We start from the raw sequence: 24,709 nt of genomic DNA, 5'->3' as shown, positions 1-24,709 counted from the left end.
CAGTTGGGATGGTGTTCTTCGGCTTGCAAGCATCCCCCTTTATCCTCCAAATATAACAATGGTCATTATGGCCAAACAGTTCAATTTTTGTTTCATCAGACCAGAGGACATTTCTCCAAAAGGTACGATCTTTGTCTCCATGTGCAGTTGCAAACCGTAGTCTGGCTTTTTTATGGCGGTTTTGGAGCAGTGGCTTCTTCCTTGCTGCGTGGTCCCATGGTGTTTATACTTGCATACTATTGTTTGTACAGATGAACGTGGTACCTTCAGGCGTTTGGAAATTGCTCTCAAGGATGAAACAGAATTGTGGAGGCCTACAATTCTTTTTCTGAGGTCTTGGCTGATTTCTTTTGATTTTCCCATGATGTCAAGCAAAGAGGCACTGAGTTTGAAGGTAGGCCTTGAAATACATCCACAGGTACACCTCCAATTGACTCAAATGATGTCAATTAGCCTATCAGAAGCTTCTAAAGCCATGACATCATTTTCTGGAATTTTTCAAGCAGTTTAAAGGCACAGTCAACTTAGTGTATGTAAAATTCTGACCCACTGGAATTGTGATACAGTGAATTATAAAAGAATCTGTCTGTAAACAATTGTTGGAAAAATGACTTGTTTCATGCACAAAGTAGATGTCCTAACCGACTTGCCAAAACTATAGTTTGTTAACACATTTGTGGAGTGTTTGAAAAACGAGTTTTAATGACTCCAACCTAAGTGTATGTAAGCTTCCGACTTCAACTGTATCTAACATTGTTAGCTACATTTTCGCCTGTCATTGTTAGCTTGTTAGTCTGATGTTGCTAGCTACTTGTATTTTCGTTTCAGTCATTGGATTATTATAACAGATGAGACCTGTATATCTTGTTTTGTTATTGCTAAATGAATGTGCCATATCTTAGTATTGATGCCATTGTATTCATGTTTATTATTTCCAGACCACATCTTGTATGGATAAATGGACAGTTAATTGGATAATCACAGCTCGGTGACATGGCACAAAATTGCAAACATTGTTAATGTCCAATCAACATTAAATAACCCTAAACGGAGGTACTGTCACTCTCACCGTCTCTCTAACAAGAGTACAATCTCCATAACTTAATTTACTCAATCATTGTATAAATTCCAGAGACATCACCCTCTAATTCAATGTATAACCGTGTTGATTTGATTATGTTTCAATGTTGAAGTTGAAATGGTGCTGGAATAGCGGAGGCAGTGCTCCTGTTGTTTTTGTGCTGGCTTGCGGTAGCTCTGTGGTTCTAAATTAGGAGTTGTTGAGTAAACTGTCGAAAACATTAACTTGCTTGACCATGCTGCAGGTCATATAACTGTTACTTGTAATATTTGCTTTGTGGACTTCACAGGACAGATGTTGCTCTCCAGTTTTGTGATTTAAACAAACCTATTTGTAGTTGAATTTATTCCGCCACTGTGTGACTGTTGTCTTTTTGTTGTCACGCCCTTTTTGTATATCAAGGTGGCGTATGAATAAATGGGTTATAGAGCAAATAACACAATATCACAACATAGGTTGTAATATGGCTTTTTTTATTAGCTTGGCTTCCCCAGTGATTTTATCAACGCACCGCTACTGCCTTTCACTTCATATTTACCTACTCAGAAAATGTCCAATTTGCACTTTGCATTGAAAACGTTGAAAGGCATAATATGGTTACATTGTAAATAGAAATAAAAATAAAGAAATAAGTTAACAGGAAAATGAGATTCAATAAGCCATGCACATGCTCTTCTGTTGCCAGGTTACCTCTGACCTGGCAGTCTGCTGTGGTGGACATGGTCAGTTTGAGTTTTCCTGGTCTCAGAGCCAGGCTGCTGGGATCTCTCTTCCACACATATTGAGGGGAGATACAGTCTGTCCATTGTTTCCAGGGACACAGCACTCCATTCCCAGGCTGGACCGATGGGGACTGCCTGTCACAGCCAATTAAGGATTTCCACAGTCTCACTGCACTCAGCCAGCAACAACCTAATAGTCCATGGCCAGAATGAGCTGCTCCCGTGCAGTTAGAGTAGGAGCCTTGAAGTTGATCTGTTTCAGTATGACTTGATGTTTTACTAAGGATATACATTTGGGTTTGTTCTTTGAAATAAGCATACATCTAGAAAAAACTATTGCGACCTATTATATGGTTATGAGAAGTCTCGCTACGTTTCCTACATTTAAGTGGCTAATTAGTTTAATATGTGCTCCATACAAATTCATTTATTTATTGATGTGTTGGGGGTTGAGATTCAACAAGCGGAAATAGACTGACATGGTGTTTTCAGCCAGGACAGTGATCATAAAGTAGTCTGGAGTGAAAAGATTAGCAGTTATCACTCCTACTACTCTCCTCTGCTTGGCACTGTGTGAAGAGGTGACAGCTGAGTCTTGGTTGTGTGCCACGAGAGTGTCCCTGGAATAGATTCGCCCATTGTCTCAACATCTGTTTTGTCTCGGGAAGCTAGCTAACAAGGCACAGGGATAAAAAGACTTGGCATGGAAAACATAAATACTGTCAGAAGCTGTTAAAAGGAGCAGATAGGCACTGGGAATGCGTGAGTCATCACTTTCAGATTGCGGAATGGTGGGATTTCACACTGCCATGACTATCTCAGTGTTGTCTTACCCTACATGGGGATTATTTACAGGACTGGAGATACTACACGACTACTCTTCTCACTACTACCTTAAGGACAATAGAGGTTTTGGGTGGCACCCACTACTCAACATTTACCATCCTGATTCTCATGCTCAGAGTTAATAGTTCTGTATTGTACGGTCCTGGTTGTATTGAACTTATTGATTTAGCTGTTTTTCAGAGTTTTTCCCTTCACTGCTGTGCCTCAGCATGGCGCAGTGGATCTTCTCAGTGTTAACTGAAATGAGGATAATGACAAGAGACAAGAAGCAGGTGCCAAGGCCGTCTAGAACAATCATGTTTCAACCCTGTGCTCGTAACCCTCCTTGACCCAAGGAGAAGCTCACTAACCAGTCTGGTTTGAATGTCTGTGATGATCTTTGCCACAATGACGATCGTTTTAGTTGGATTGCAGCACTAACCTGACAGTATCCATCTCCCAACATGTGTTTCATTCTGATTTTGAGAATGGTGTTACAATGTGTTGACGTAATAAGAAACAGTGTGAAAATAAATCTGCTGCTGGTAAGTAGAACAGATAGCTGCAGGGAGATTTCAATTAACAGGCTTTTTCCAGATGTATTGTTTCAATGGCTGAGAAAAATTGACCTTTCTTGATTGGGTGTTTTTCTTTGGCCAATTCACATGCTGTACTGACTTCCTATTGGATCTGTTATAGGATAAAAGCCTGAAATCATGTATAATAGAAGCACTTCTCTTTTTTGCTGCATTATCAATAATTGAATGCTTAAAATGCTCATATATTATGTATTACTGTGTAAGTCAATAGGGAATGTTAGCAAAGATGGCTGACAATATTTAAAATATAGTTTTTTAAGCAAATGTCAATGCCACATTGAGTTGATGTGTTTTATATGTCTTGGTGTGAATGGGCATTTATAAATAACTGTGTTAGTGTGTGTTTTATTTTGACTTTATTATTCTCTTCTAAATACTCCTGAAGACACAACAAGACCAGACAAGGTTGCTGTGCTGTTATCCTCTAACGTCTTGGTTATGCTGATAACAGGGTCATATTCCTCTCTCTCTCTGCCTCTGCCTCTGTCTGTCTGTCTCTGTCTGTCTCTATCTCTCTCTCTCTCTCTGTCCTTTTTACTAATACACACAGCACACAATCTGTACAATCAAGGCAAAGCAATGGAGTCTATATCTTCCTCTCACCCCCCTGCATTCCCACCCACAACCTCACTCTCTGACTCCATGTAGCTCTCACTGCCCTCACTGGCACAACAACACATTCCTGCCCTATCTTCACCTACCTCTGCTACTTTAGAGCCTCATACAAGAGCCTACCGCAGGTAGGTTGTAGTTCTGTATGATGCAAAATGGTTACAAACAGGTTTCAGTAGTTCAACATCAGCTGGTATTGATACTTGCTGTTAGCAATCAAAGTTCAGACAACAGGATGTCAATGTGACAGATAACGATTTTGACCTCTAGAGATGATCTATACATTCTACTTGAGTGTCCCACATATCCCAACAAGTTCCATGTCACTGTGCCTCAACTGGAGGTGTAAAAGCTGTTTGAAGCAGGCAACACCTGAGAAACTTTAGCTGGACACGTAGTTTCTGGAGAAAATAAATGGCTTTGCCTGATTCCATGGCATCCCAATTTGCCCTGGATTGATTTGAGCACTCCAAGTGGGAGAGTTGCTGTTGTGATCACACCTCAGACACCAGTGGGGAATTAGCCCTCCTAGTGGGTAATGGAGCTGCATGATAACGCAATCATGCTAACAATCTCTTCTAGATGTCATCCACCACTCCCAGCGGCGCAGTCAGAAATTGCTGTGTGGCTGGACATAAGTAAAAGTGGCTGGGTCAACATTTTCCAGCCCTGACATATTTAAGTGAAAATTAATGCAATCACATTGCATAATTTAACACATAACACATCATAAATGTGACCAAATACACCACAAACGAGCCCGTTATGATTGCCAAGTAGGCAGCGCAAGTGCACAACTACACAACTGCTCAACAGTACAACAGTAAACAAACATAATGAAATATAACACAAACATGCATGAGAGCACCAGCTGTTCCAGAAGACTGTGTGATCACGCTCTCCGCAGCTGATGTAAGACCTTAAAACAGGTCAACATTCACAAGGCTGCAGGGCCAAACGGATTACCAGGACGTGTACTCCGAGCATAAGCTGACCAACTGGCAAGTGTCTTCACTGACATTTTCAACCTCTCCCTGTCCGAGTCTGTAATACCAACATGTTTTAACCATACCACCATAGTGCCTGTGCCCAAGAACACTAAGGTAACCTGCCTAAATGACTACCGACCAGTTGCAGTCATGTCTGTAGCCATGAAGTGCTTTGAAAGGCTGGTCATGGCTCACATCAACACAATTATCCCAGAAACCCTAGATCCACTCCAATTTGCATACCGCCCCAACATATCCACAGATGATGCATCTCTATTGCACTCCACACTGCCCTTTCATACCTGGACAAAAGGAACACCTATGGGAGAATGCTATTCATTGACTACAGCTCAGCATTCAACACCATAGTGCTCTCAAAGCTCATCAATAAGATAAAGACCCTGGGACTAAACACCTCCCTCTGCAACTGGATCCTGGACTTCCTGAGGAGGTAAGGGTAGGTAACAACCCATCCGCCACACTGATCGTCAACACAGGGGCCCCTCAGGGGTGCGTGCTCAGTGCCCTCCTGTACTCCCTGTTCACTCATGACTGCACGGCCAGGCACAACTCCAACACCATCATTAAGTTTGCCTAAGACACAACAGTGGTAGGCCTGATCACCGACAACGATGAGACAGCCTATAGGGAGGAGGTCAGAGACCTGGCCGTGTGGTGCCGGGACAACAACCTCTCCCTCAACTTGATCAAGACAAATGAGATGAATGTGGACTAAAGGAAAAGAGGACCGAGCACGCCCCCATTCTCATCGACGGGGCTGCAGTGGAGCAGGTTGAGACCTTCAAGTTCCTTGGTGTCCACATCAACAAACTAACATGGTCCAAGCACACCAAGATGGTCATGAAGAGGGCACGACAAAACCTATTCCCCCTCAGGACACTGAATAGATTTGGCATGGGTCCTCAGATCCTCAAAAGGTTCTACAGCTGCACCATCGAGAGCATCCTGACTGGTTGCATAACTGCCTGGTATGGCAACTGCTCGGCAGAGGGTAGTGCGAACGGCCTAGTACATCACAGGGGCCAAGCTTCCTGCCACCCAGAACCTCTATACCAGGCAGTGTCAGAGGAAGTCCCTAAAAATGGTCAAAGACTCCAGCTATCCAAGTCATAGACTGTTCTCTCTGCTACCACATGGCAAGTGGTACCGGAGCGCCAAGTCTAGGTCTAAGAGGCTTCTAAACAGCTTCTACACCCAAGCCATAAGACTCCTAAACACCTAATCAAATGGCTACCCAGACTATTTGCATTGCGCCCCCCTCCCTCTTTTTCACCGCTGCTACTCTCTGTTGTTATCATCTATGCATAGTAATTTATGTACTTCATGTACATATTACCTCAACTATGTCACATGAGATGAAGCTGGAGAAATGAAGCAGGTACGGGGAGTAAAACATTTAATAAAGATGGACATAGAACGAGACAGGAACAGCGTCAGCAAACTAATACTAAAGACAAAAACATACAATGCAGCAGCGTGGAACAGAGCTAGGGAACTGACAAATATAGGGGAGGAAGGCCTCCCGGGTGGCGCAGTGGTCTAGAGCACTGAATCGCAGTGCTAACTGCACCACCAGAGTCTCTGGGTTCGCCCCCAGGCTCTGTCGCAGCCGGCCGCGACCGGGAGGTCCGTGGGGCGACGCACAATTGGGCTAGCGTCGTCCGGGTAAGGGAGGGTTTGGCCGGTAGGGATTTCCTTGTCTCATCGCGCTCCAGCGACTCCTGTGGCGGGCTGGGCGCAGTGCGTGCTAACCAAGGGGGCCAGGTGCACGGTGTTTCCTCCGACACATTGGTGCGGCTGGCTTCCGGGTTGGAGGCGCGCTGTGTTAAAGAAGCAGTGCGGCTTGGTTGGGTTGTGCTTCGGAGGACGCATGACTTTCGACCTTCGTCTCTCCCGAGCCCGTACGGGAGTTGTAGCGATGAGACAAGATAGTAATTACTAGCGATTGGATACCACGAAAATTGGGGAGAAAAGGGGATAAAAAAAAATATATATATATATATATATAGGGGAGGAAATTAACAGGTGATAAGTGAGTCCAGGTGCAGACGTGACAAGCTAACCGGTGACCCCGCACATTGACTCTGTATCGGTACCCCCCTGTATATAGTCCCGCTATTGTTATTTTACTGCTGCTCTAAAATTACTTGTTACTTTTATTTTTTATTCTTATCCGTATTTTTTTAACTGCATTGTTGGTTAGGGGCTCATAAGTAAGCATTTCACTGTAAGGTCTACACCTGTTATACTCAACGCATGTGACTAATAACATTTGATTTGATTTGATACATGTCTATCACCTACATATTCAGAGAGAGAAAGAAAGAACTAAAGAAAGAGATTCTACAGCAGCAAACAAGTACAGTGACAAAACGGGAAAAATTATACTGTCATAAAATACGGATAATGGCTGGTGTTCAGTCCGAGAGTCCAACCTCATGAAATAATCAACATATTATCAGATCAGATTGACCACTCCCACTAAAAGGAGTGATCTACAGTACAGGCACAACAGGTGGATTCAGGACCATGGTCAGTGCATCGGCCGGCACCAGCTCGGCACTGGATTGGAATATGTGCAAACAGCTTATTGCACAAAGGTGCAAGAAAGAAATGAAAGCCCTGAAAGTATTTTCATTAAGCCCCCAAGTGCACACCGTTTCCCATATGAAAACACCCACACACAATACAATACAAATACTTTAGGCCCATTTCTTGAATTCTATGGCAAGTATGAAATAAATAGCTCACTTTGAAAAAGAAAACTACTGTATATGCATTCAGAAATGAAAACATGAAATCATTATACATAATACCACGGCGGGTATGAATGCAGCAGTCCTATTTCGAAGGACAATAGGGATAGATTGTTGAGATGTGCAGACAGCATGCGAGATCGGATGGATGTTTTGATACGGCCTGTAGTGGAGAAGAGTCTCTCAACAGTACATTAAGTCATACCGTAGGAAGGGTGAGACCCTTAGTAGTCTATTGATGTTAGGGAAAATGTCAGGGCTGCAGCTGTGCTAAACTTCAATAAGGGATGAGAATTCCTGACCTTCCCCCGCTTTCCAACGCAGTGATGGTAGTGGTACCATATGATTGCGGTATAACCAATTAGATCCCAGGAACTTCCTACTGCATTTTTCAACATTTCTGATTAGTCAGGAGACAATACAAACAAATCAAATTATGGATGGGCCAGTGTTCAATCTGGCAGGGTCTCTGCCATGCCATGGCTTCGCTGCCATGGCTGCCATGGCTTTGCCTATGACCACATCATGCTAATGCCAACAGAAGGCCTGAGAATATGATGTGTCTATGTATACTGGACTGAAATCACAGCTACTGGCAATTTCTCAGATTGATGTGCTCTTTCTTTGGGTCTTCGCTGTAATGCTTCATTTGACCTGAAGCCAAATCCCCATGCTGGAACAAAGATAGACTTTAGGCTTCATCTATAAGAATGGCCGTTAATGAGCTATTCCTGGCAGAGAAAGCTCAGAACTTCTTCTAAAAACTATTGGCTGCCAGTGGGACAGTGTTGGGGATTAGTGAACTACACGTAGTTCAACTAGTAATTAAACTACATTTTACAGTAGCTTGGTAGTAGTTGAACAAAATTCTAATCTTGGTAGTGTTTTCAGTAGTTAATTAGCGGTTTAGCTAACTACTGGAACAACACAATAGCTTTTTTGCAAAAATAAAATAAAATATGGATGAAGTAGGCAAAAAGTTGCTAAATTCTGCCTAGTTTACACTTGAAACATAGTTTTTGTGTTTAATAGAATAAATGACACATTATGTTAATATCGGACTACAGAGTGACTTGTTCTTGCAATTTGTATTCTAAGACATTTCAGATTTAGATTTGATAATTTTTCATGGAGTAGTTTGGATGTAGTGAACTACTTTTTCAAGGTAGCTTTAGTTCAGTAAACTATATTATTCTTAACCTCTAAAAGTCAAAGCCTGGGGGAAGTTCTACTAAGCTAAAATATGGAATTGTTTTAAGATGGTCATACCATGCATGTATCATTAAGCTATTTGATTTGGAATTTTAGGACCCCTGTATGTATATAAAAACAATAAACATTATTTGATAAAAATATTTAATTTGACCCATAGAAACTAATTGAATAACACATTCATAAATGGCAAAAAAGACAGTCCAAAAATAAATCGTAAAAAGCATTTTGGACACATATTTAACGTTTTTTTTTCTGGCACAAAACTACCACCATACTTCGCATTCATTTGTATGGGTTACCTTCAGATGAGTCCGTTGACACTTTTGGAGGTCTTAGAGAAAACGTATTCGTGAGAGTATCATATTTCATAGATTAGTCTTTTATTAGTTAGTAGGCCAAACCGTTCAGACACTAAAGATGTTCTCATGAGAAGACCGATTTTTGGGATGTCTCATGTTCTCCTGGTCTGACAAACAGCGCTGTTAGCTCTGCCACTTTGCACTGCAGATGCAGAAGGCCGACATAGGCAGATGCCCATGCAAAAAAACTAAAGTTTGTGGACAACCCTTCAAATTTGTGGATTCGGCTATTTCAACCACACCCGTTGCTGACAGGTGTATAAAATTGAGCACACAGCCATGCAATCTCCAGAGACAAATACTGCCAGTAGAATGGCACGTCATAGGCTGCCACCTTTCCAACAAGTCAGTTCGTCAAATTTATGCCTCACTAGAGCTGCCCCTGTCAAATGTAAGTGCTGTTATTGTGAAGTGGAAACGTCTAGGAGCAACAACAGGTCAGCCGCAAAGTGGTAGGCCGCACAAGCTCACAGAACGGGACTGCTGAGTGCTGAAGCGCATAGCGCGTAAAAATCATCTGTCCTCGTTTGCAACACTTACTACCGAGTTCCAAACTGCCTCTGTAAGCAAAGTCAGCACAATAACTGTTTATCGGAAGCTTCATGAAATGAGTTTCCGTGGCCGAGCAGGAGCACACAAGCCTTAGATCACCATGCGCAATGCCAAGCGTCAGCTGGAGTGATGTAAAGCTTGAAGCCATTGGACTGGATGCAAGGAGAATGCTACCTTCCCCAATGCATAGTGCCAACTGTAAAGTTTGGTGGAGGAGGAATAATGGTCTGGGGCTGTCTTTCATGGTTTCGGAGTAGGCCCCTTAGTTCCAGTGAAGGGAAATCTTAATGCTACAGCGTACAATGACATTCTAGATGATTCTGTGCTTCCAACTTTGTGGCAAAAGTTTGGGAAGGCTCTTTCCTGTTTCAGCATGACAATGCCCACATGCACAAAGCAAGGTCCATACAGAAATGGTTTGTTGAGACAATTGTGGAAGATCTTGACTGGCCTGCACAGAGCCCTGACCTCAACCCCATCGAACACCTTTGGGATTAATTGGACCGCCAACTGCGATCCAGGCCTCATCGTCCAACATCAGTGCTCGACCTCACTAATGCTCTTGTGGCTGAATGGAAGCAAATCCCCACAGCAATGGTCCAACAGCTAGTGGAAAACCTTCCCAGAAGAGTGGATGTTGTTGTAGCATCAAAGGGGGGGACCAACTCCATATTAATGCCCATGATTTTGGAATGAGATGTTTGACGAGCAGGTGTCCACATACTTTTGGTCATGTCCTGTATCTCTAGGTTAAACTGACAGATTTCTTTTTATTTAATTTTTTTTTTACCCCCTTTTTCCCCCAATTTTCGTGGTATCCAATCGCTAGTAATTACTATCTTGTCTCATCGCTACAACTCCCGTACGGGCTCGGGAGAGATGAAGGTCGAAAGCCATGCGTCCTCCGAAGCACAACCCAACCAAGCCGCACTACTTCTTAATACAGCGCGCCTCCAACCCGGAAGCCAGCCATACCAATGTGTCGGAGGAAACACCGTGCACCTGGCCCCCTCGGTTAGCGCGCACTGCGCCCGGCACAGGAGTCGCTGGAGCGCGATGAGACAAGGATATCCCTACCGGCCAAACCCTCCCTAACCCGGACAACGCAAGGCCAATTGTGCGTCGCCCCACGGATCTCCCGGTCGCGGCCGGCTGCGACAGAGCCTGGGCGCAAACCCAGAGACTCTGGTGGCGCAGCTAGCGCTGCGATGCAGTGCCCTAGACCACTGCCCCACCCGGGAGGCTAAACTGACAGATTTTGATGGGAATTGTTATATTATGTTAATTAAGTTAACGCACGGGTCAAAAATGTCTTAAGAGCAGCTTTGGTGTAGCTTAACTTCTTCCAGTGTGAAGTAATTGGTAGCTTGGTAAACTACATCTTCATAGTTGATTTCCCAACACTGCAGTGGGAACAACACGAATGGTTCATTAACAAATTAAAACTTGTTACAAATGATGGAGTCACGCATGATTCACCAAATTATATTTTGAAAGAGGAAGTAAAGTATAATACCATCTCCACTAACTGAAACTAATTGTATGGATTTTTTCCCTAATAATAATGTAAAATTAACATCTGTACAGAAAGACTCATGTGAAGGCCAAATTACAGAGGAGGAACTGCTTGATGCAATTGGGGCCTTTAAGGATGGGAAAATTCCAGGGCTGGATGGCATACCAGTGGAAGTATACAAAACTTTTTTTGATATACTCGAAGGACCATTATTAGCTTGTTTTAACCACTCCTATATAAATGGTAGATTATCAGACACGCAACAAGAAGGTCTGATATCATTATTACTGAAACAGGACCCAAGTGTTATATATAAAGATCCAGTCCATTTAAAAAAATTGGAGACCTCTTACACTTCAGTGTTGTGATGCAAAAATCCTAGCAAAATGCTTGGTGCATAGAATGAAAAAAGTATTGTCAGATATTATTCATCCTAATCAGACAGGTTTTTTACATGGACGATACGTTGGAGATAATATAAGACAAGTACTGGAAACAATGGAACACTATGAAATATTGGGGACACCAGGCCTGGTTTTCATAGCTGATTTTGAAAAGGCTTTTGATAAAGTACGACTGGAGTTTATATAAATGCCTAGAATATATACATTTTGGGGAATCTCTTATAAAATGGGTTAAAGTTATGTATAGTAACCCTAGGTGTAAAATAGTAAATAATGGCTACATCTCAGAACGTTTTAAACTATCTAGAGGAGTAAAACAAGGTTGTCCACTATCGGCATATCTATTTATTATTGCCATCAAAATGTTAGCTGTTAAGATTAGATCAAACAATAATATTAAGGGATTAGAAATCTGTGGCTTAAAAACTAAGGTGTCATTTTACGCTGATGATTCATGTTTTCTTTTAAAACCACAATTAGAGTCTCTTCACGGCCTCTTAGAGGATCTAGATAGTTTTGCTATCCTCTCTGGATTAAAACCAAATTATGATAAATGTACCATATTACGTATTGGATCACTAAAAAAATGCACATTTTACATTACCATGTAGTTCACCAATTAAATGGTCTGACGGAGATGTGGACATACTCGGTATACAAATCCCAAAAGAAAGAAATTCTCACTGCAATACATTTTTATAGAAAGTTAGCAAAAATAGATAAGATCTTGCTACCATGGAAAGGAAAATACCTGTCTATTTGTGGGAAAATCACCCTGATTATGTAAAGGTTTTCTTCCAGGGGTGAAGGAGAGGACCAAAGTGCAGCGCGGCTAGTGTTAAACATGTTTAATACCAGAACAAGTGAAACACTACAAACAACATACAAAATAACAAATGTGCAAAACCGATACAGACCTATCTGGTGCAGAACACAAACACAGAGACAGGTAACAAACACCCACAAAATCCCAACACAAAACAAGCCTCCTATATATGATTCTCAATCAGAGACAACGATTACCATCTGCCTCTGATTGAGAACCCACACTAGGCTGACATAGAAACAGACAAACTAGACACACAACATAGAATTCCCACCCAGCTCACGTCCTGACCAACTAAACCAGGGGTGTCAAACTCATTCCACGGAGGGCCTAGTGTCTGCAGGTTTTTGGTTTTTCCTTTCAATAAAGCCCTAGACAACCAGGTGTGGGGAGTTCCTAACTAATTAGTGATGTTAATTCATCAATCAAGTACAAGGGAGGAGCGAAAACCCGCAGACACTCGGCCCCCCGTGGAATGAGTTTGACACCTGTGAACTAAACACACACAAAACAACAGAAAACAGGTCAGGAACGTGACAGATTAACTCTTTAGTCATATCACAGTTTACCTATTTGCTTATGGTTTTGCCTACACCTAGTGACCTACTTTTTAAATTATATGAATAAAAAATATTACATTTTATTTGGAACGGCAAGCCAGATGAAATTAAAAGGGCCTATTTATATAACGAATATGAATTCGGAGGGCAGAAATGATTGAATATTAAAGCATTAGACCTCTCACTAAAGGCATCAGTCATACAAAAGTTATACTTAAATCCAAACTGGTTCTCTAGTAAATTGGTACGAATGTCTCATCCTATGTTCAAGAAAGGCCTTTTTCCCTTTATTCAGATTACACCTGCTCACTTTCGGTTGTTTGAAAAGGAAATAATCTCCAAAATATCTTATTTTTTAAACAAGCCTTAGAAAGTTGGTTGCAATTTCAGTTTAATCCACCTGAAAGGACGGAACAAATAGTACAACAAATAGTGTGGTTAAATTCAAATATAGTAAAAAAACTGTATTTATCAAAGACATTTTTAAAAAAGGTATAATTTTAGTGAATGATATCATAAATAGGCCTGGTGGAGTTATGTCACACATGCATCTAACACAGACATATGGAAATGTCTGCTCTACCCAAAATTACAACCAATTAATTGCAGCACTACCACAAAAATGGAAGAGGCAAGTAGAAGGGGAAAAAAGTAAGGAACTTGTATGTCGGCCCTATATTAAAGAACATAAATGGTTAAAGAAAGTGTGATAAATAAAAACATATACCAATTTCATTTAAGGACCAAAAAACTGACAGCTGTGCCATATAAATTGCAAAATAGCTGGGAAGAGATTTTCGATGTACCCATTCCATGGCACATGGTTAATGAATTGATACGCAAAACAACGCCGGATTCAAAACTTCGAATTTTTCAATTTAAATTATAATACAAAATTCTTGCAACTAATAGAATGTCATATATATGGGGGATACAATCTTCCCAGCTCTGCAGATTCTGCTGTGAGGAGGCAGAGTCATTATGTTATGCTGATGAAGGAGGACCCAAAAGCGACGAAATAGAAACAGAGTCTTTATTCCAGTCTTAGACAAAAACGATACTCCTGATATATCTAAGGTAAAAACAAAACAGGAAAACTGAAATCCTCTCGTCAGTAGAGATGAACGACTGGAGACGCGACCACTAGACACCTGCTCACACGCAGCATCTGATGAAGGCAAAAACACGATAGAGCGGAACAAGGACACAGAACAGCAAACATCAAACAAGAATCCGACAAAGACAGAAGCAGAAAACAGAGGGAGAAATAGGGACTCAAATCAGAGGGCAAAATAGGGGACAGGTGTGAAAGAGTAAATGAGGTCGTTAGGAGAAAGAGAAACAGCTGGGAGCAGGAACGGAACGATAGAGAGAGAGCGGGGGAGGGAGAGAGGGAGGAGGAGAGAGAGGAATAGAAAGAGGGAAAGAACCTAATAACCAGCAGAGGGAAGCACAGGGACAAGACATGAAGATCAAAGACAAAACATGACAGTACCCCCCCACTCACCAAGCGCCTCCTGGCGCACTCGAGGAGGAACCCTGGCGGCGACGAAGGAAATCATCAATCAACGAACGGTCCAGCACGTCCCGAGATGGAACCCAACTCCTCTCCTCAGGACCGAAACCCTCCCCATCCACTAAGTACTGTTGACCACGTCCCTGAGAACGCATGTCCATGATCCTCCGTTCCTTGTAAATAGGTGCGCCCTCGACAAGGACGGGAGGGGGGGGGGGAAGACGAACGGGGGCGCGAAGAAAAGGCTTGACACAAGAGACATGGAAGACAGGGTGGACGCGACGAAGATGTCGCGGAAGAAGCAGTCGCACAGCGACTGGATTAACGACCTGAGAGACACGAAACGGACCAATGAACCGCGGAGTCAACTTGCGAGAAGCTGTCGTAAGGGAAAGGTTACGAGTGGAAAGCCACACTCTCTGACCGCGACAATACCTAGGACTCTTAATCCTACGTTTATTGGCGGCTCTCACAGTCCTCCCCGCAGACGAAGGCAGACCGGTACTAAAGTCTAAGGCGATCTGAGACCATGGTCGAGAAGGAATGGGAAGCGGTCTAAGACGACCGGCATGAGGAGAGTTACCTGACTTAGTCTGCGCGCAGTCCGGACAAGCAGCCACGAAACGGCGCGTGTCCCGCTCCTGAGTAGGCCACCAAAACCGCTGGCGAATAGAAGCAAGCGTACCCCGAACGCCGGGGTGACCAGCTAACTTGGCAGAATGAGCCCACTGAAGAACAGCCAGACGAATAGAGACAGGAACGAACAGAAGGTTACTAGGACAAGCGCGCGGCGACGCAGTGTGAGTGAGTGCTTGCTTTACCTGTCTCTCAATTCCCCAGACAGTCAACCCGACAACACGCCCTTCAGGGAGAATCCCCTCGGGTTCCGATGGCGACAATCGATGAGAAAAGTAAGCGCAGGGATGGACCTTATCGTCAGACTGGAAGCGCTGGGACAGAATGGCTCCCACGCCCACCTCTGAAGCGTCAACCTCGACAATGAATTGTTTAGTGACGTCAGGAGTAACAAGGATAGGGGCGGATGTAACACGCTTCTTGAGGAGATCAAAAGCTCCCTGGGCGGAACCAGACCACTTAAAGCAAGACTTGACAGAAGTCAGAGCTGTGAGAGGAGCAGCCACTTGACCGAAATTACGAATGAAACGCCGATAGAAATTAGCGAAACCGAGAAAGCGCTGTAACTCGACACGTGACTTAGGAACAGGCCAATCGCTGACATCCTGGACCTTAGCGGGATCCATCTGAATGCCTTCAGCAGACAGATAATCATCGAGAGCCTTACGTTCGGAAGCCGACAGAGAGAATAATCTACCCCGAGGAGAAGTGGTCCCCGGATGGAGATCAATACAACAATCATACGACCGGTGAGGAGGAAGAGAGTTGGCTCTGGACCGACTGAAGACCGTGCGCAGATCATGATGTTCCTCCGGCACTCCTGTCACATCACCAGGCTCCTCCTGAGTAGAGGGGACAGAAGAAACAGGAGGAATAGCAGACATTAAACACTTCACATGACAAGAAACGTTCCAGGAAAGGATAGAATTACTAGACCAATTAATAGAAGGATTATGACATACTAGCCAGGGATGACCCAAAACAACAGGTGTAACAGGTGAACAAAAAATCAAAAAAGAAATGGTCTCACTGTGGTTACCAGATACTGTGAGGGTTAAAGGTAGTGTCTCATATCTGATACTGGGGAGAGAACTACCATCTAAGGCGAACATGGGTGTGATCCTCCCTAACTCTCTGAGAGGAATGTCATGTTTCCGAGCCCATGCTTCGTCCATAAAACAACCCTCAGCCCCAGAGTCTATCAAGGCACTGCAGGAAGCAGCCGACCCGGTCCAGCGTAGATGGACCGACAAGATAGTACAGGAACTTGATGGAGAGACCTGAGTAGTAGCGCTCACCAGTAGCCCTCCGCTTACTGATGATCTCTGACCTTTAACTGGACATGACATGACAAAATGTCCAGCAGCACCGCAATAGAAGCAAAGGCGGTTGGTGATTCTCCGTTCCCTCTCCTTAGTCGAGATGTGAACACCTCCCAGCTGCATGGGCTCAGTCTCTGAGCCGATGGAAGGAGATGGTCGAGATGCGGAGAAGGGAAGCCCCGCTGACGCGAGCTCTCTTCCCCGAGCACGGTGACGAAGATCTACCCGTCGTTCTATGCGGATGGCGAGTGCAATCAACGAGTCCACGCTGGAAGGAACCTCCCGGGAGAGAATCTCATCCTTAACCTCAGCGTGGAGTCCCTCCAGAAAACGAGCGAGCAACGCCGGCTCGTTCCAGTCACTGGATGCAGCAAGAGTACGAAACTCTATAGAGTAATCCGTTATGGATCGATCACCTTGACATAGGGAAGCCAGACCCCTGGAAGCCTCCTTCCCAAAAACTGAACGATCAAAGACCCGTATCATCTCCTCCTTAAAGTTCTGATAAACGTCAGAACACTCAGCCCTTGCCTCCCAGATAGCTGTGCCCCACTCCCGAGCCCGCCCAGTAAGGAGTGATATGACGTAAGCGATCCGAGCTCTCTCTCCAGAGTATGTGTTGGGCTGGAGAGAGAACACAATATCACACTGGGTGAGAAAGGAGCGACACTCAGTGGGCTGTCCAGAGTAACATGGTGGATTATTAACCCTGGGTTCCGGAGACTCGGAAGACCAGGAAGTAGCTTGTGGTACGAGACGAAGACTCTGAAACTGTCCTGAGAGATCGGAAACCTGAGCGGCCAGGGTCTCAACGGCCTGACGAGCAGCAGACAATTCCTGCTCGTGTCTGCCGAGCATTGCTCCCTGGAACTTGACGGTAGTGTAGAGAGAATCCGTAGTCGCTGGGTCCATTCTTGGTCGGATTCTTCTGTTATGCTGATGAAGGAGGACCCAAAAGCGACGAAATAGAAACAGAGTCTTTATTCCAGTCTTAGACAAAAACGATACTCCTGATATATCTAAGGTAAAAACAAAACAGGAAAACTGAAATCCTCTCGTCAGTAGAGATGAACGACTGGAGACGCGACCACTAGACACCTGCTCACACGCAGCATCTGATGAAGGCAAAAACACGATAGAGCGGAACAAGGACACAGAACAGCAAACATCAAACAAGAATCCGACAAAGACAGAAGCAGAAAACAGAGGGAGAAATAGGGACTCAAATCAGAGGGCAAAATAGGGGACAGGTGTGAAAGAGTAAATGAGGTCGTTAGGAGAAAGAGAAACAGCTGGGAGCAGGAACGGAACGATAGAGAGAGAGCGGGGGAGGGAGAGAGGGAGGAGGAGAGAGAGGAATAGAAAGAGGGAAAGAACCTAATAACCAGCAGAGGGAAGCACAGGGACAAGACATGAAGATCAAAGACAAAACATGACACATTAGATCATTTATTTTGGTATTGTCCATATGTAGCTCGTTTTTGGTCACAGGTCCAGGAATGGCTGAAGAATTGCAACATTTGCCGAGAATTAACGCTACAGATAGTAATACTGGGTGATTTGAAAAGCCATAGTCAATCAATCAATAATATAATAATTATTTTAGCAAAAAAATGTATTTTTAATTTACAATCTGTAGAAGCTATGAGAAAAGGACGGTTCAATTATTTTGTGAAGCATCACAGCACAGTTAAAAAATATGTGGCAAATAGAAATCCGAAATGGATGATGTTGAGAGATAGATGGGAGGGGTTGAATGGAGCTGAAGGGTGGGACTAATAACAAGATAAACAATGTAAAGCATAGGGGATCTGTAAAATGTATATAGGTTCAGGAACTTTTGTGAAATAGCACAGTTACAAATAGAAATCAAACTGGATGGACATCAGAAATAGAGGCAGGACTAAGAACAAACAAAAGAGAACTATTGTAAAGTAGACTGTGTCTGTAAAATGTGTATAAGATGTATAAATTGAAGGTAAAAGCAGAAATGTTTATTAGTTTACTCCAATTGGGGGATCGGTGGTAGGGTTTGCGGGGAATAATAATAAAGGTATATTCTTTAAAAAAGTATGTATGTCTATATAGGTATGTGTATGTATATATGTGTATATGTATGCATACGTGTATGGATATATATATTTACCAAAAAATATTGGGGATTGGAAATGATGCAGACAATTACATTGGAAGCAACATTCTTTCCGCAATATTAAGCTGATCCACCCCTTAAAAAAACACAAAAAAACCCCCACTAATGTTTCAGGAGTAGATAAAGATAATTCATTAGTGGTTGCTCTGGCAACACACAAGCATTCCAATGAAAAGTCTATAGTTATGTCAAAAAACATAATGTGTTTTTATGAGGAAGTTTGACGACTAAAGAACTGGATTGAAGCTAGTGTGTAGATTTAATCTAGAAATATGTAGTAGATACAGCCCTTATGGGACTACCATGTAGGTCTCACTGATGTTCATTTTGCACAGTTGAGTGGTTTCAAATTATGGTATTCATCTCATACAACCAACAGGCTCAGCAGAAGCGAGGGGGATGGGAACCATATCTGTCCATCCGCGCACTGAGGCAATTAAATACTGAGAGGTTTTAAAAAGGAAAATCAGTCATCAACTCAGAATTGTGACACACAATTAATTAGGTCGCCAATGAATAGACGCAGTCAACAGATCAACATTCTTCATCAGTGATCTAATAAAGCTGATCAGAGGTTGGACGTGGACAGATCACAGGATCGCTGAACATCAACAAAATACATTATGGTCCATGAGCATGTCCCTTAAACTGGGAAAATGTCTGACTTCCAGACTTCCTAATATATGTTGTGCAATATTTAATTGTAGTAATGTATTTCTATTGTTGATAACCCATGTGACTCGGGCCCTGGCAAACATGACCCTTGATCCAAATTTGGTTGTCCCTTTTTGGAATTCCAGGTATCCAGGGTGACCAATAGTGCCTGTTTACACTTCCAATGTTCTTTACAAAAGCAGCCATTCCTCTCATCAGGCAGAGATTCACAGTGGGAGAGGGGAGGGAAAGACCCCAATGCCTAAATGGGTAAGGTTACTTTTATTAGTATGTTTTCATGTTGTTTATTTATCCTTTAAATTATTCTGAAGTTGGACAATACAGACAAAGGAGGGAGATTCAAATGATTTTTCCTGGGGGTCAGGCCCATTTCAGTGAAGAGAAATCTGTTTCTGTTTAAACTTTCAACAGAGAAAACACATACACACACACACACTATACTTGGTTGAGTTTGCAACACTTCAGTGGCCAAGGACTGTTCGTGCACCTAACAAGATTATAGAAGAAAGTGGAGGATATGACTTTCATTGTGGTGCATTGTGAGGCAAATCAACTGTGGGCAACCCCACTGTGTTAGCTGGGTTCTCCTGCTGCTCTGAATACTCACTCACTCAGTGCTGAGGGAGAAGTGGTGCACAGGATCCCCATAAATCAACTGAGCCTGCCTGGTGCTAAAAGGCTTCTCTCTCCTACTGTGGAGTTCAAATCTACCATAGCCTGAATCATACTGTATGAGACAATGACTATAAGACAATGACTATAAGACAATGTCAAACATTTATTAAGGTTGAGTAATCTATAAGTGAGATCACTCAATGAATGCAGGTAGCTCTCGAGTTCAGTAAAAGGGCTTTGGCTGCCGTGTGATTCGCTGAGCCTATGTCTTGCTGGGAGTGTTGCAGCTATAGAGATCCTGTTAAATTGCTAAGTATTCTAAATCCTAATTCTATGGTTGCAGCATTCATCACCATGGCAACTCGCCCTTGGTCATCCCGATGTCTTTTTTTTTTTTTTATTGTTTTTTTTTTATCCCATTTTCTCCCCAATTTTCGTGGTATCCAATCGCTAGTAATTACTACCTTGTCTCATCGCTACAACTCCCGTACGGGCTCGGGAGAGACGAAGGTCGAAAGCCATGCGTCCTCCGAAGCACAACCCAACCAGCCGTACTGCTTCTTTAACACAGCGCGCCTCCAACCCGGAAGCCAGCCGCACCAATGTGTCAGAGGAAACACGGTGTACCTGGCCCCCTTGGGTGGCGCGCACTGCGCCCGGCCCGCCACAGGAGTCGCTGGAGCGCGATGAGACAAGGATATCCCTACCGGCCAAACCCTCCCTACCCCGGACGACGCTATGCCAATTGTGCGTCGCCCCACGGACCTCCCGGTCGCGGCCGGCTGCGTCAGAGCCTGGGCGCGAACCCAGAGACTCTGGTGGCGCAGTTGGCACTGCGAGGCAGTGCCCTAGACCACTGCGCCACCCGGGAGGCCCCTATCCCGATGTTTATACATGGTTGATTTTATGGTTATGATATCCATACGCAACTGGTGACTTATGTTTCCCTTTGTCTTAGCACACAAAATTCTGAAAATGTTTATATTGTCTTGTTGATTAGTCAAGCACCAACTGCCATTTGAAAATGCTATTCATATGATTGATATAACCATTGGTCAAGAAAAATGCATGAATACCATTAGTATATGGATTTTCCTCAATGTACCTCACATGTTCATGCATCCTTTGAACGTGGATACAATTTCCTCAACTGGTTTTTAGCTTTGTAAGACCATTCCTGGTCAGACTCTGGCCAGGGTAGCTCTCTGAGACTTCTGAGTTCCTCTGCTAGGTGCAGGAAGAGACTGAAGTTAATGTTAGAACCACCCATACCCGGGCTCTCATGTTTGAGCACCTGTTTCCTTTGAATAAGTCATGTTGCCTTTTTTCAGATTTTTTTTTTTAACCACAATAGCTTCAAATGGGCAAGATGCAGCTGCAATAACAACTGGAAGGAAGTCTTCACTTTGAAACAACCCTATAATTTAGGTTACCTTCTGAAGATTAGGGGATGTGTTTGAGTGCATATTATACAGCAGATAGTGTCAATATTGATTGGATTTTTGTGTTTAGCCAATTGACACTTTGAAAATGTATTATTTATTCACACAGTGCATTCATTTTGTGTATTTAAATGGTAAATATGTCATGGCAGTGCACAGGATATAATTATGTTCTAAATGTATTATATATGTATTATCATTTAGAATTAGCACTTCTTGGGGATATTACAAATTGACCTTATTACCTGCGATGAGCCTTACGATGCTATGCCAGAACAACCTGAGAGACACATGGAGAAATGCATGGCTTTGTATCGAGGGAAACACAATCCTGCAGTTTGAAGAGAGAACAAAGGGGAGTCCCCCAGAATTCCCTGCGTCATCTGCTGGACCTGCCTGAGAAAGAATGCAGCAAGGTCCCACTCCCCTCATTGTTTATTCAGAGGCACACCACCCTCCCAGGAGTCATAAAAGGGAGGCAGTCCTTTGTGAGGGGGACCAGAGCAGATTTACTGCCATTGGTTTCTCCACAAAGGGCTGTGCCACTGTCACAACAGGAGTAGATCAGGAGCTCTCCCTTTCACACAGTGTGATTTAACACCACGATTCACACAGCTACTGGTGCCTCTCTGGCCATAGACTTTTCACTGGGGCTTTTAGTGTCACACACACTCACTCACCAGACGTTCACACACTTTCAATGAAAAGCAGTAAGCGCTCTGCGGCTCAATTCTTAATAGCTGTGACTGATGTTTGTGTTTTTCCAACTGCATTTCCTAAAATGTATAACCTTGATAACAAGCTTCAGAGTTTAATATTTTTGTTTACATATTTTGGATTATCTCAGAAATCGATTGATCTGAAGTGATGCAGGGAGAACTGTGCAGTGGGGTCACAATGGCATGTGAGTCTGTGCTCTCTGGAGTTTCATGGTGAATTTGTCTCAGGTGACACTTTATCTCGCCTGTTGGAGATGTCAGACTGAATTAAGATGCATATGCAAACATATGGATGATAAATCTGTCCAAGTGATGTTTTTATGAGCCAAAAGAACCACCTGATATGCAAGTAGCCCCAATATCTCCAGAAACACAGATGTAACAAAATCCTGTGAGAAATCATTATGATGCGATCATGTGACCATTTATTAGAGCTACACCAAAGATTCAAACTTAAAAAATGGATGTCATCAATTAGAATGCATTTAAATCCCTTTGAACCACACTACACTCCCACTTCCTCATATTGAGACTTGAAGACACAGAATGACAAGAGGCTAAGTGTGTAATAAATGAGGTGAACAGATGGCGTGGTAATGAATGAGGAGTGCTGTACTCCTTAGTGGTCTAATGGTGCATCTGTCATTGCATTGCATTGCAGTGACTAGTCCAGGATTGTTAGATGGGGTGTAACGGCAGTTGTCTAAATGCCTTTATGAGTGCCATGCCTGCTGTGCTCTTTGGGCTCTGTCCGATAACTTCTGGGTTTGGTTTCTTCAGCCAGTCAGTTTTGATTTCACCACTGTAACTTCAGAAGCCAGCCCTCCAATCTCAAAAGCAGCTTGGGTTCCAAACAGCACTGGTATTAAGACGCCTTAACAAAGCAATAAAGTCTGGTGGCAAAACATATTTAAAGTGGTAAAAAAAAAATATACATAATAAAAAATGTTTTATGGAATATAAAGTATATAAAATGTATAGTACCAGTCAAAAGTTTGGACACACCTACTCATTCAAGGGTTTTTCCTTATTTTTACTATTTTATACATAGTAGAAAAATTGGGAAGACATCAAAACCATGAAATAACACATATGGAATCATGTACTGTAGTAACCAAAAAAGTGTTAAACAAATCAAAACATATTTTATATTTGAGATTCTTCAAAGTAGCCATCCTTTGCCTTGATGACAGGTTTGCACACTCTTGGAATTTTCTCAAACAGCTTTACCTGGAATGTTTTTCCAAAAGTCTTGAAGGAGTTCCCAGATATGCTGAGCACTTGTTGGCTGCTTTTCCTTCACTCTGCAGTCCAACTCATCTCAAACCATCTCAATTGGGTTGAGGTCGGGTGATTTTGGAGGCCAGGTCATCTGATGCAGCAATCCATCAGTCTCCTTCTTGGTCAAATAGCCCTTACACAGCCTGGAGGTGTGTTGGGTCATTGTTCTGTTGAAAAACAAATGAAAACCAGATGGAATGGTGTGTCGCTGCAGAATGCTGTGGTAGCCATGCTGGTTAAGTGTGCCTTGAATTCTAAGTAAATCACAGACAGTGTCATCAACAAAGCACCCCCACACCCTAACACCTCTGTGCTTCATGGTGGGAACCGCACATGCAGAGATCATCCATTCACCTACTCCGTCTCACAAAGCCATGGCGGTTGGTACCAAAAATCTCAAATTTGGACTCATCAGACCAAAGGACAGATTTCCACTGGTCTAATGTCCATTACTTGTGTTTCTTTACCTAAGCAACTCTCTTCTTATTATTGGTGTCCTTTAGTGGTGGTTTCTTTGCAGCAATTCGACCATGAAGGCCTGATTCACTCAGTCTCCTCTGAACAGTTGATGTTGAGATGTGTCTGTTATGTGAACTCTGTGAAGCATTTATTTGGGCTGCAATTTCTGAGGCTGGTAACTCTAATGAACGTATCCTCTGCAGCAGAGGTAACTGGGTCTTCCTTTCCTGTGGTGGTCCTCATGAGAGCCAGTTTCATCATAGTGGTTGATGGTTTTTGCGACTGCACTTAAAGAAACTTTCAAAGTTCTTGGAACTTTTCCGTATTGACTGACTTTCATATGTTAAAGTAACGATCAACTGTCATTTCTCTTTGCGTATTTGAGCTGTTCTTGCCATAATATGGACTTGGTCTTTTACCAAATAGGGCTATCTTCCGTATACCACGCCTACATTGTCACAAACCAAATGATTGGCTCAAACACATTAAGAAGGAAAGAAATTCCACAAATGAACTTTTAACAACGCACACTTGTTAATTGAAATGCATTCCAGGTGACTACCTCATGAAGCTGGTTGAGAGAATGCCAAGAGTGTTTTCAAGGCTGTCATCAAGGCAAAGGGTTGCTACTTTGGAGAATCTCAAAAATAAAATATACTTAGATTTTGTTAGCAGTAAAACAATAAATAAAACTGGGCCAATGGCCAAACAACAAGTACCCTATTTCAGATTCAATGTATAAACAATGAGAACTTGCCATGTAGCTATGAGTCCCGGACTGAAATTCCTCCCGTGTCTCTGACCCATTGATATCACAGAAAAAAAACTATTTCCATTGATCGTTAATTCTAGTCC

The 24,709-nt window shown here is 43.0% G+C and overlaps 1 protein-coding gene across 1 annotated transcript in view; it reads left to right on the top strand.

Moving 5' to 3' along the window:
* The first annotated feature begins 19,515 nt into the window (after positions 1-19,515).
* The window catches only part of itga6a (integrin, alpha 6a), a 57,841-nt gene continuing 52,647 nt past the window's right edge, over positions 19,516-24,709 (top strand). The window contains exon 1 of the mRNA XM_055878745.1: positions 19,516-19,587. The gene's annotated coding sequence lies outside the window, so the exon portion shown is untranslated. The remainder of the gene's footprint in view (positions 19,588-24,709) is intronic.

This window comes from Salvelinus fontinalis, chromosome 23 (genome assembly GCF_029448725.1).
Source record: "Salvelinus fontinalis isolate EN_2023a chromosome 23, ASM2944872v1, whole genome shotgun sequence".
NCBI lineage: Eukaryota > Metazoa > Chordata > Actinopteri > Salmoniformes > Salmonidae > Salvelinus > Salvelinus fontinalis.
Note: the sequence above shows the minus strand (reverse complement) of the source record. Positions and strands in the feature narration are given on the sequence as shown.